We start from the raw sequence: 14,646 nt of genomic DNA, 5'->3' as shown, positions 1-14,646 counted from the left end.
ACAATCGCAAACCTGGTTGTAGGTTGGTTGCCATGTGCTTTGATACAACTTTATCGAACACCGGTCGTAAAAACAGAGCTTGTAACTTACTTGAAGAAACTATGAAAAAAGATTTGTTATGGTGTCCTTTGTCGACAACATATCCTCGAAATCGCGTTGGAAGCAGTGGTATCTACAGCGTTTTCAGCTTCATCAGGCCCTGACATTCACATGTTTAAAAGACTAAAAAAAAAACTGGAAAAATATTAATTAAACTTCATTCGATAAATTAGACAACTATCCAGAAAAAGAAAAAAAAATCATTCAAATTGCATTAAAAAAACTTAAATAAGATTAACTGCTCGACAACTGCAAAAAAATATTGGAGCTTTTACTAATATCGCTTAGCGGTATTCCATAGACTAGAATTAAATTCAGAAAGAATGGGGCTAATCACAGAGCACGTTGGATGGCGAAACACATTTATTCCATGAAAATATGGATGTTCAAAAGTCACTTTAAAATAGCAGCTATAGAAGGAAAAAAAGTTAAAAGAAATTTGTCTGTTTTCTAATGTAGTATACATTAAGCATTGGTTCTTAACTCCCTGCGCAGTAGCTGCTCCACAAAATGATTTCAGTCTTCTCAAGTCTCTTGACAGCTACAAAAGAATAAACAAAAAACTGGCAAATGTTACACTAGACAAAATCAACAACCATTTGTGGTATATCTCTGATGAGTTGATTGCATTAGCTTTCCTTAATGCTAAGGTAAGATTTGACATCAAATGATAAAGTAAGATTTGACACCACGTATAAAATGAAGTATGCTATTGCAAAACCTTCGGAAACAGATTCTCTAAAGAAGACAGAAATAGGTATCAAAATTATTGACAATTAGAAGCTTGAAGATATTGTAACAACTAAAACAAATTCTTTTTTTAGTAACAAGTATTTTATCTTTGGCACAAATTTAAAACCCAAAGTATAAGCTGCATTATATTATAAGGTCACGGTTTGATGTTGCGTTAACCTTCAATGTTAGGAATTGTATTTTTTGTGTGTGTTATAAAGATACCATCAAACCATGACCCACAAATTTTGAAGGGAATATGCAAGGGTTTCGTACAAAAAGCATTTTATTATAGCAGTCAGAAACAAATAAGATATTAACTGAAATTTCTTATTCAAGTATTTGTCAAAAATGGCTATAATTAGTCCAATCTCATAAAAATCATAAAAGAAATAAAACAAAAGAACAAAAAATTACTAGTGACTACTATAAACATTGAAAACATCACCAGTGCGTATCCAACGATTTCATTACCTTGATTACCAATAATGTCTCCCAAATTACGTAAGGTGTTAAGGAACACAGGATTTAAAATTGTCTGAGGCACTCGTTCGTGAGGCGCTTAAAATGCAGTACCACTAATGTGCCCCTCTACAAAATGGTATCAGTTTAAATGAGGGACAATATGTGTGAACATAATTTTGGACACCATTTTTTGCGCACTTACGTCAGAAAAAGGTAAAACCATTCCATTGACATTAAGTAGAACTGCCGCTTTGAAAATAATTTCTGACTTTCTGCCCGAATAACTTAATTAGCTCATTTTAAATTTAAGGAGAAAATCAGGCCGTTGTGATTTTCTTTGCTTTAACAGATGGAATAACAATGCATCTGTTAAGTGTTTTATACTGAAGCAATTTGTTTTCCAGATCATTTAAAGAAAGAACTTTACACCAGAAATTTAATCACAAAAAACTGAATTCAGTTTAAATGATAATTTTTTTGCTCTGAAAACCGTATCAGCATTTATGATGGGATTGTAGATAAGGGATTCAGAAACCGGAAGAATATCTTTGATTTCTCTTTACTATGGTGCAATTGCACAAAAGCTGAAGTGTCAAATGATCATCCCAATAAACTCAATGTCGGATGGACATCCAAATAAATCTATTTAACTATAACAAAAGAATATATTACTGCTAAAACATTTAATGAATTGTTTGTCAACGAATGTTCAAGCATAGCATCAAAAATTAAAATATGTAAACCTAACATTGAGTTATACTTGACATCTAATAAATCAATAATGGAAAATGCTGACGTAACAGAAAATGAATCATTACATGCTGTACATTCGTTAAAATATAAAGAAAGCATAAGGAGTTGATGATATCAGAAGTAATGTTGTAACTAAATGTTGTTTATAAATGCATATATTTTATCTTTTGTTAAAACAAGGGAACTTTTCAGAGAAACCTAATTTTGCAACGATAATACAAATTTTTAAATCTGGAGATGATACTAATATCTCTATTTATAGGCCTATTTCCATTCTTGCTTGTTTCCAAAAAGTATTAGAATGTATTAGATATTACATTAGATAATATTTGATAGTATTGTCAAATAATAGATGTTTATTAAATAATTCTCATTTTTAGATTTTTTTTTTTCTAAAATAACAATACTCAACATTAAACAGTTTGAATTTGAGACAGGTCACTCTACTGATTATGCAGTTCTTTATCTTATTTATGTTATTTTTTGAGGCTTTAACGAAAACAAGTGTATTTCAGGTGTTTTTAAAGATCTTACCTAGACACTTGATACTGTTGATCATAGTATTATATTTAGATCTATACTGGAACCACTTTAATTTTTAGTTTATGTTAACAATTTAAGCAATGCTTCTAATATTCAAGATTCAATATTATTTGATGATAATGCAAATTTTTTCCTATTGTGATATAAAAGGTTTGTTTAAAATAGTTAACAATAAACTTCTTAAACTAACTGAATGATCAAACTTAAATAAACTGTCTATTAATTTAACAAAAACAAAGTATAGTTTTTTTATCGCCTTCATAAAAGAGATAAAATCCTTTCAACACTTCCAAAACATCTTATCTGTGGTCACATCGTAAAAACGAAATTTTTAGATACTCAATAAAATTTTAAGGTGTAATTCTTGACGAAAGCATGACTTGAAAATATCAAATAAACATCATAAAAAAAAATTATTAAAATTATTGATTTACTATATAAAGCAAAACCTCCCTTAGATCAATTATGCTTAAAACACAAATATTTCTCATTTATTCATTCCTACCTTACTTATGAAAATATTGCTTGGTCCAGCACTGATATATTTAAGACATAAAAATTATTAAATAAATAAATAAACATAAACATACAATTAGATTTTTGTCAAATGTACACTGCCTCTTACAATACCTTAGTTTAACAAGCTCAATATACTAAATGTTTACCAAATAGACATATATCAACTCTTAATGTATAAAAATAATAAAAATACAATACCAACAGTTTTTAAATTGTTACCTTATAAAATTCAGCACAAATACCTTATCAAATGTTAGTCATGAAAATGTTCAACATAAAACAATATATGATTCAACAAAATTCACAATAACTATTTGAGAACCCAATGTATAGAATAAAATGATTAGTAATTAAATTAAAACAATTATAACTCTTCATCAGTTTAAACTAAAACTAAAACTATTGCTTTTACATAATGAGTAAATTGAAGATTGTTTTTAGTTTATTTATGAAGTAAGCAATCCTGAATAGATAAGATAAAATGTGTGTGTAGATAAATAAGGGACTAAGTGATATATCAAATGGGTCTTCTTTTTGACCTTGCCATCTTTATATATTTTAATTCACGAAACTGGTTAGAATTATTTTAAAGGCTTTAAATGATAAATAAATAAAAAAAGAAACTATTGTTTTAACTAATAAAAATTGAAAATTTTGCCAAACCAGTAAACAAACAAAAACGAAAGTCAAGTAAGTTTTACTTTATCAAAATATTTCATATAAAATACTATTTCAAAATATACAAAAATTTATGTTCAAAAAACCATTAGTAGTGCTGATTTTGCTATTTTTTCAAAATCAATATACATAAATAAATCTAAACCACACAGGGTTGTTATGAGTAGCTATTGTAATTGATAAATTTTAATTAAATACATAAAATATCAATTAAAAGTACCACGCTTTTGATTATGCAAATACATTTAATATGATTATAAAAAACTCTTATTGTTAAGTTCAAGGAAGATGAAAAGCTTGAAAAAAGGTTTTCGAATACTATTTAGAGCACGTTGACAGGTAAAAAGGTGGTTGTCAAATCTATAAGTGGATAGACCAGTTCGGAAACTAGAAATTAGTCTGTTTAACATCTTATTTAACAACAACCAACATCTGATTTAAGCTAGTTTTTAGATATAACTTTGTCACCAATTGTATTAAAAATATTTTCGTTTAAGATGACTGAGATTTTCTAAGAAAAATGTCAAGAAAGCTTTAATCTGAAAGATGTATAATGACATGTGACGTTGTTTACCTCTATACCAGTATTTCAATCTCGTGACAGAAGCCTTAAATTCTAGATTAATAAGTATAAAGTACTAATAGGTTCAAGATTTAGACCTGAATTTATAATTGAGTATCTTTTATAGTTTCAATATTTGATAAACAGTAAATTCATCGATAAACTGGTAAAACCATGGGTACAGATTTTGCACCAGAATATGCATGTCTAACTATTGGATTTTTAGAAAAGACTAAGCTTTTTCCAAAAAACCTACCTATGTACTATTCTAGCAACGATGAAAATGTTATAAAAAAATTTATTTTTAGATATATTTACATTGTTTTATAATCTGAGGAAAAAATCTTGTCTTTAGAATATTTAAAGTTTTTTACCTAAGTTAATTGGGTCAACTTTTTTTACATTCAATTAAAATTTTTTGTATATATGGTAACACCTGCAGCGTTTGTTAAATTTTTACACATTGCAGTTGTTCATGCAAGTAACAAAAAAAAATTTAACACTCACGACTTATTAAACCATAACAGCTATCATTCATTTCACATTGAAAAGAATATTTCTTATAAAATAGCAAAAGGAATAATTGTTTTCACATATAATTATGCTCTCAAAAAATTACATTTAATAGTACAGGCTGTGGCAAAACGATTTTGATTAGCCTAATAGCATTATAGAAAAAGGATTTCATATCACGATATTACAAGGACCAGCACCACTTAAGAATTCCAAATAATTAGTTCCTTTAATGAAAACCTTCTATAGCAATCTTAATTATTAACCTTATATTACTGAAGAAAACCATTTACTTTAAGTTTTTCTAAAAAAAGAGTTAAAAATATTTTTTCGAGTGTTCATCCAGTAATGACAAATACTGGATGAATATGATTAAAAAAATCAGAAAACTTACTTCTTCAAATATAGAAGTAACCATTAGGAAAATTGAATTATTAAAATATGAATAAAATTGGGTTATTCAGATATTCGAAGCTACATTTCCTAAGTCTACCTTCAAGAAATATGTGAGACAATAATATTTGAAATGTTTGAAACATTATATTGTCTTCGTGCCCTCAATGGTACTTTTGAACCTTTTTTCTAATTTTTTGTTTTCCTTGAACATAACAATTAGAATTTTTTGTTACCATATAAAACGCATTTAAACTTGAACAAAAGCATGCTACATTTAAATGATATTTGTTCTATTTAGTTTAAATTAATCAGTTATAATAGTCGCTTAAGTAACCATATGTAATTTACATTTTTTCTAATGTAATTTTTGAACAAAAAAAGATTATTACTGAGAATTCTTTAAATGACCTATAATGCTAATAAGTTTAAAATATAAATTTTGTATTTTAATTGTAACTTATGTTAAATATTTCGAGACAGTAAAACTTGTTGGAATTCCATTTTTGTTTGATTAATTGTTTTACACACTTTTTAAACATATATATATATATATACATATATATATATATATATATATATATATATATATATATACATATATACATATATATATATATATATATATATATATATATATATATATATATATATATATATATATATATATATATATATATATATATATATATATATATATATATATATATATATATATATATATGTATACACACACAACCGAATTGCAAAGACGTGAAAACCAGTGTGCAGCAAATTATCTAATATGATCATTTATATAAAAATACCAAAAATGTTAGAAAGTTTTGATGAGTCAAAAGCAATGGGTTTTGATGAAATTAGTCCGTTTGTTTTGAAACACCCTGCTGAAGGTTTTGTTATTCCAATTATCCACATTTTCAAATAAAGTTTTGACACTGGATGTATCGCGTACCATTGGTCTGTTGAAAGCTTTTCACCTTTTAACGTCTGTGATTTATAAAATGTTTGACAAGTTTATTAGGGACGCAACTCTGGAACATTTAGTTTTAAGTAGTCTTATATCTGAAAATTAAACTGGTTTTGTTCCGAATTAATTATGCACAACAAATCTGATTGAGACGATTGACACCATTACCTAAGAAACTGCAAAGGGTAATCCGTTACGCGTAATATATCTTGACTTTGTAAAAGCTTTTGATAAAGTAGGAAACAAAAAGTTACTGAAAAAGTTTTAAAACATAAGGTATAACCGGTAAAATATCTAACTGGACTGAAAGCTTTCTTACAAATTAGAAACAAATTACTATTTACTATTATACTTATTTTGTTACCAGTGGCTTTCCTCAGGGTTCAATTTTAGGTAAAGGGATGAGATTCGGCACTTAAAATGTTCTTTAAGAAATTGTTAAAAAATACATAATAAACGTTAGTCGAATTATTTATGGACGTTAATAAAATTGTTTATGAACGTTAATGGAATTTTCTCATGGACGTTAGTACATAATCTTTTCAAGTTTATTTTACATTAATACTTATTTGTTCTTAAAAAAACTATGTTACTTAACCTTTCAGAATAAATAAAACAACTTGCAATCAAGCTAAAATAAAGTTTAAAAATTTTTTTTTGGCGCCTTATAGAACACAGTGCTCCAATAAAGATATTTATTGATTTAATTTTGCTCTTGCAAGTATAAATGTTCAAAAGTTTTATTAGTTATTTTAACTTTTTTGTGATAGTTATGAATTTTGCAAAAAGTTATGCTAACGGGACTCAATAATCTCTTTGTTTTAAACGTAAAATTGTGTAACATATAAGATTATGATTCTTATTTTTGATTCTTAAATAAACACACTGTGAAACAATGTTTGGATGCAAAAGATTGTTTAAAATAAATCAGATAAAAAGCAGCTATTTACTGAAAACAGTGGTTATTGTAAAGTGAGAAAATGTCATAGAGCATCCAGGTCTTTTTAACGAAGCTAGTACTAATACAAATGAAGATAATGAGTCAAACTTGTGACCTAATATGGTATATCAAAACATAAGTGTGCCTCCAATATTCTTGAAGATTCAACAAAATTAAAAGCAAATAGTGAAACCGTGGTGCAGTTGTTATAGTTTTGCATTAAAACTAAATGGTTTGTGGTTCGAACAACAAAAAATATTGGTAAGGATGGAGACGTGAACTTCCGACTTAAATGGTCCTCCGCGGTGCTCAACGATACAACCGTAGAGACTTCTTGGATCACCTAAATAATTACATAAAAAAAAACTTACCCAAAACGATTAACAAAGTCAATAGACACTCAGAGGTTTGATGACATTTTAGTACCAAAAAAGATGAGAATCTGCAACTACCGATGAAATTAGAGTCTAGTGCAGTTGGTTTTTCAGGATACCCTGATGTCAATTTTAAGTATAAAAAGCAGACATAAAAAGCCATTTCTGAGACACTTGACTATAAATATGGAGAAGTAAATTTAAACTTTGAAGACTCTGCAAATACTTGTGCTCTTTGTGTTTTTTAAAAAATGTCTCAAATAGTTTCTTAGTTTTCCTGATTGTCAAACAGAGTAAGCTATATATAAAGCAAAAAAGTATTCTATATCAGACTGATAAAGAGGAAATATTTGCTTTCTTTAGATTTTTTTATATTGAGGTACCATTCCATTCTCTGCCAGATATTATTGATAATAAAAACATAAAAATCCGCGATGGAATTGGGCTTTCAAATTCCGCCCATTGATCAATCACTTAAAAAACTGTTTTCATTCTGCCAGAAATGCAAGCACGCACCAGTCAATAGATGAACACACGATAAAATATAAAGTTTAAAACATTAAGTTGCGATTTAAGTTTTGGTATAGATGTGATGCAGTAACAAACTAACTTTATTAGTTTTATCTTACAATTATTAAATACACTTTATATACACTATATATACACTTTATTAGTTACATCTTACATCACTCAGGACGCACAGTTAGTACAGAGTATAGCGTTGGCAATAGTGTTGTTGTCAGGTTGTTGAAAAAACTTGAACACTTGTGTTGTCAGATATTTATTAATAACTACTTTAATTGTCCGCAGTCACAAATTCAAATGCTTTGTAAAAAGATAATCTATGTAGTGCTATTCGTAATGACAGAAAGTATACACCAAAAAACTTCAAACCAAACAAGGAAGGGCAGCATGTATGCTATGACAAAAAATAGGTTTTTTCTTGTGTAAAATGAATAATAACAGATTGTTCTTGTGTAAAATGGATGGATAACAGATAATTCTTGTGTAAAATGGGTGGATAACAGATTATTCTTGTGTAAAATGGATGGATAACAGATTGGTATATTTGTTGTCTAATTTATACCATGTTCAAATGATTATATATTGCATGTGCTTTGAAGCAATGCAGAATGCACAGAAAAGTTATGAGTTCTATACCCCACTATTGCTATATTTAAAACAATTGGTGAGGACCTAGTGGACTAAAAAAACGTATCATGTGATAGCTCATGGAAATTCTAAAATCAATAATTAAGATCTGTTTTGATCTTGATATTGCTTTAAATAACAGTCACTGCATTTATATACAAACCAATCAAAAAAAAAGTATTCAGTGTAGAAGCAAATAATACCAGTATAAAGAAAGGATAATATGAGATTTTATAGATCATTATTCTAATAGACAAAGAAATACTTCATCAGCAGCTGTAAAGTCAGCTTCAAAAAAACAATTGTTTTGCGGAATATTACAACTTTGAAAGTAAATAATTTAAAACTCAACATCTCTAAGATGGATATTTTTAAATATTATTTAGAAACTAGCAATGATTTGAAGGCGTAAGAATTTCGTTTGTTTCAAGAAAAACTGACTATAATAATCATTGAGTAAAACAATTTTGCATACCATTTTGTAATCTGTTAGTAATCTATTTAGCTTTTTGTATGTTATACTTATTTTAGGTTTTAAATAAAAATAAGTAAAAAATCTACTTTTTATATGTGGCAGCCAAAACATGTCTAAAAACATGTCCATACGTAAAGTTTTTTTTTTTTTTTTTTTTGTTGAACATTATATTTTGCTGTTTGATAAATTCAACAGTTTCCATAAATTTACAACTAAGTTAATGGCCGGAGCACGAAGAAGGCATTGATTTGCCTTATCGCCGAGCACCGTGGAATATGTTCAATTAGTTTATTTGAGGACCATAAAAAGTACTTGGACCGTCCTGAATTTCCTTTGTAAGTGTAATGGGAAACATGTATGTTTGAGTAAAAGTACCGCATTTATAAATTTGCATAATGTAAAGTTATAAATGCAGTACTTTTACTCAAATGACTTTATGTAAGCTTTACGGTCCTCAAAGGGTTAATAAAAAGAAATTAAAATGTCATACTTTTATGTTTCCAAAATTAATTCGGACATTTTATGACTTTGTTTCAAGGAACATCTTAAGAACTAAAAATACAATTTATTTTGAAACACTTTATACGTAATGTGCTTTTTAATAACTCAACAAAGCTAATATTACTTAAGTAAATTGGAAAAATATAAGTATCTAAATAAATCAGCTATACATAATGTTTCATTAGTAGGACCAGCTCATATTAACGAAATCAATAAATAATAACTGTGCATTATCAAATGTTTAAAATGATAAATAGAAGTTGTCCAAATAAGAAAATCGATCAAGTAAATAATAAAACAAGAAGGGATTACAAAAATTATTTTTTTTACTATGTAGAATGATTTACAAGCCATCCCAAGGGGCTAAACTCTAAACAAGTATTTTGTTTGGCTCAAAAGGGTGTTGTTGTTTTAAAAATCTATAAATAAATGCAAACAATAGTTTTATGTAAAAGTAAACAAAAACTTAAGTTTTTAATTTAAAATGTTTGAAGTTGTATTTAAAATGTATTAATATTTATGTTTATTATTGATAGATTTCAACCATGGCTAAGTAACTAACTTCGGAGCCTATGTGATGTTTTCTCTTGTTTCATGTAAAAAGGGTGTATACACTTCCTAATCTAATTAATCTTATTTTAATATTGGAAAAGATTTTTAAAAAAACGTGCGTAAGCAAAAGGATTTAAACCCACGCTGAGCACTTCAACCACTTTGGCATGCTATAATATCATCTTTTGAGACTGATTAATAAACAAAAGATTTATTATTTATTTATTTATATAACTTTATAAAACGACATATACATGCTATATATTAAAATTAAGGAGATATTGCCGCAATAAAATTTTCAAGTAAAAGTAAATCCGTAAAATTTGATATAATTTTTAGTATTTTAAATAACTTTAAGTTTACATATTACAGGGTGTCTGCCAATTTTTAATGTGGATTTCCCTGATCCACTATCTGTTTTCCCTGATTTAATTTAAATTTAATAAAACTCAACTTCAGAAAAATAAGACTAAAATTCTTTTGGAAAAAACCTCTTTATAAGCAAAAATGTAAGCAATTATACAACCCACATGTGAAGTATTAAGATAAATGTTTATACAGCTATTTGCTTAATAAAATTTTATATTAGGTGTACAATATAAAACTTTCATAAACTACGTAGGTTTGTTGAAGAGCCTCCTTTCCCTGATTTTTTAAAAATTTAGTCCGATTTCTCTGATTATTACCTGATTTTTTTTGCAGATTTCTGAATTCCCTGATCTGGCAGACACCCTTAGATATTTGCATAAACTTTCGTTCAAATAGATAAAAAACGAAGCATTGCGGATAGTGGTTTCAAAAAAATGCTTATTAGCTTTGTATAATTAAAGTTATTTTTATTTACACAACAACACAACATACACAATACTTGATATTGATTGTTTTTTCAGCTATTTTAATTATTGCTTTGTATTAAAACTTTGTGATTTAAAGATAATTGTCAAGTTAAGTCGTATCTTAGTGCAAAGAGCATAGCAAAATTGGCCGTACTGCTTGCCAACTAGAATATTTTCTTTGATAAAAGATCAGTCAATCAGTCAAATAATCATATATATTCTATAAAAATATCTAAATAGATATTAACAACCAGTAATTCTACTAATTTTATATAAATAGTAAAAAAGATCTAAGTGTTAACGAAATAACTAATAATAATTGTAACAGCAACAAGAATAACAGTAATAATAAAAAGAAGCAGGTCCAACTATATTTAAATTACGTTTTTGCACTTTGTCTCAAGAAGAAAGGGCATTATTTGAAGATCTGCTTCAGATATGGCTACTGAATTCCATACAAGGATAAATTTGAGATTTATAGAGAAAGATAATATAATCTGGAGTAAGAAAGTGGTGAGCACGAAAAAGAAATGCAACATTATCAGATGCTAACTTTGCAATATATTTGATATATGGTTTTCAAGAAAAATTGAAATTAAGAGTTAATCCTAGAAGATAAACCGTTGATAACTCATTGACTACATTACCGATCAAAAATATAAAAAGACCTAAATTATTACAATAATGATTAGCTGAAAATAAATTGAGCTTTATCTGAGTTAAAGCCTCTGATAGCCCATGATGTAGCAGAAATTAAATCTATTTCACGCTCAAATACCCTTCCAAGCAATCAGAAAGTGTTGGCTTTTTATCAAGACAAGAATACATGATAGTATCATCAGCAAACAATGAAACCATAGATTTGAGAATTTTTGGGGTATCGTTAATGTAAATTAAAAAAAATTAAAAGGTCAAGAATTGAAAATTGTGGAACCCCTGATTTCACACGAAATGAAGAAGAGTGCTGAACATTAAGGTCAATTTTTATACTACGATTGCAAAGAAAGGGTTTACTAATTTTCAGGATGTTATCTGATACTCTGTAAAAACAGAGCTAATGAAGAGAAACCAGAATGCCAAACTTAAATAATGATATTACAAACTTCGAAAGCGATAGCCCTAACTACGCCACATTTATATAATGCACAATAAAACCTAACAGTTACTACCATTAACAAATCAGCAGTAAAACGAGAAGATCAAAATACATGTTGATGATCAAAAAATTTATTAAAATTAAGATAAGAGACTAAGTGTTTGTTAATTAAAGACTCAAAACCTTGCATAGGATAGGAAGAAATAAAACGGGACAATAGTTAGACGAGTCAGACTGATCTCCAGAGTTTTTGAAAATAGGAGTAATAGATGCAGCTTTCCAGCAGGTTGGTAAACAAGGCTCTGATTAGCACTTGTTAAATAATTTTGAAAGTATAGAAGACAGTTCCGAAAACTATTACAGATTCATTTTTTGTTCAATAAGCTGCAAAAGTGTTTTAGATACAGAAGCTGAAGTGCTACGAATGTCAAGCAATAGATCAATCTGTTTGACCGCTATATCAGGATGTAATCAGGTAAAATGGAACCAGGAGATGAGATTGATAAAAATTTCATACCAAATAGTTCGGCTTTATCTTGAGGTGAGGTAACAAAATCTGAACCATGCAAGAAAGGAGGAATAGCCGATTTTCCTTTATTATAGACACTGGTTTCTGGAGCCAATATTTTGAGAAGAATCACATTTATTAGCAAGAATACGAAACATTTCTACCCAAGTCCCATTACCAAGAAAATCACAGAAAGAGTTTTAGTTACTTTTAAATTTGTTGTAAGAGGTACAATGATAGGGGAAATCTGATGATGAAGATGAATAAGAAAATTGTTTTAGAAAGATAAAACCGTAATCAGAACCAGCTAAAGGTGAATGTGAAGAAACTGAGCATTGACTAGGATCAAAATCAAGACATAAGTCGAGTAAAAAAGGTAAATGATTTAGATTGTCTCAAAAGCGAGTTGGAAAGTTTACTACTCATGTTAGAGATTCAGAAACGCAAAAGTTATGGAATTTAGCATTAAAAATAGTGGAGTCTTGAGAGGAAGGAGATTAATTTACAATAAAGATAAGGGGGAAAGAGAGAAGCGGTGCTAAACAAATGTACATAAAAGAGTTGTTTGTGGATTTAAACCTAGTCCATTTACAAACTAAACGAAAATAACAATCAAAATTAAAGTCACAGGATGAGACAGCAGATACAACCTGTTCACCCCTTAACTAGGATTTATTGTTTATGATTTTATTATAATTATATGATTTTTAATTATAATTTATGTATTTTTCCGTCAGGTAAGATATGCAAAAAATGACCAACATTAAAGTAAGTTAATCATGCATCAAACTTTAGAATTATTAATAAAAAAATACACATAACAGATGTAAAATCAAGTAAAAGCGTTAAAACGTAAAAAGCTTTCAGAAAATGTATGAAAAACAGTCGTTCATTAATAAGAAAAAATAGATAAGAAAATAAGCATAATTTCCATAAATAAAAATTGAATTAAAAAGTTTTCAGCAGAGTTGATTAGTATCCTCATTAGTAAAATTATATTAAACAAATATATCAAACTAAACCACGATTGATTTTCAGTTAGATGGAAAAAAATGTCTAAAAGGAGCATCTGCGAATTTAGACAGGTGGAAAAATGTTTCATTATTTCAAGAAAGAAAACTATTAAACTAACTATTGACATTACCAAAATAAGATATCAACTCAATACAGAGAATTAAAGTATTCGTAAATTTTTTAAAGAACTTGATAGTGCGAAATATGTACAAATTTTTTGAAAGCTTGGTCAGTAGTGAATCATTTGATAAACTAATTTTTTGTACCTTATTAACTAATACAACTCTTAACAAGTCTTTCACCCGAACTATTCTAAATATTGGATAGTTTAAGGCGAAATTCCCTCCTAAATTTTAATAATCATAATATCAAAGAGTAATTTGAAAATAAAACTTTGTGGCTTTTGTAAACTACTCCTTATGTTTGTAAACTCTTATATTTCTCCTTTATTCATTCCTATCTTAATTACGCTAGCATTGCATGGTGTAGTACCAATAAAAATAAATTGAAAAAACTCTTTAATATACAAAAACATGCTATCAGAATTATATCCAATAAAAGCCGCTATACACCCTCTCGACCCTTATTTATTAACTTAAATATACTAAATATCTACCAAATAAATATTTATCAACTCCTAATTTTTATGTTCAAAATTAATAAAAGTATCATTCCAAAAATATTTAACCCGTTATTCAAAAGAAAGGAAAACAAATATCTAACTAGATATTCAAATAACAGATATATACAGCCCAAAAGTTATTATGCAGCAACTGATTTTTCAATTTCAATAAGAGGACCAAAGGCATGGAATAAAATACTTTCAACTGAACTTAAAACTCTAACAATGCTTAATGAGTTTAAGACAAAACTAAGACAGCTATTAATAAAGAATGATTTACCACAAAACTATTTCTGAAATTACATTATGATTTATCTATCAAATACATGAAAAGTATATTAATTTTAGAAAA

This window comes from Hydra vulgaris, chromosome 09, assembly GCF_038396675.1.
Source record: "Hydra vulgaris chromosome 09, alternate assembly HydraT2T_AEP".
Taxonomy (NCBI): Eukaryota; Metazoa; Cnidaria; class Hydrozoa; order Anthoathecata; family Hydridae; genus Hydra; species Hydra vulgaris.
The sequence above is the reverse complement of the archived record's forward strand: the minus strand, read 5'-3'. Positions refer to the sequence as shown.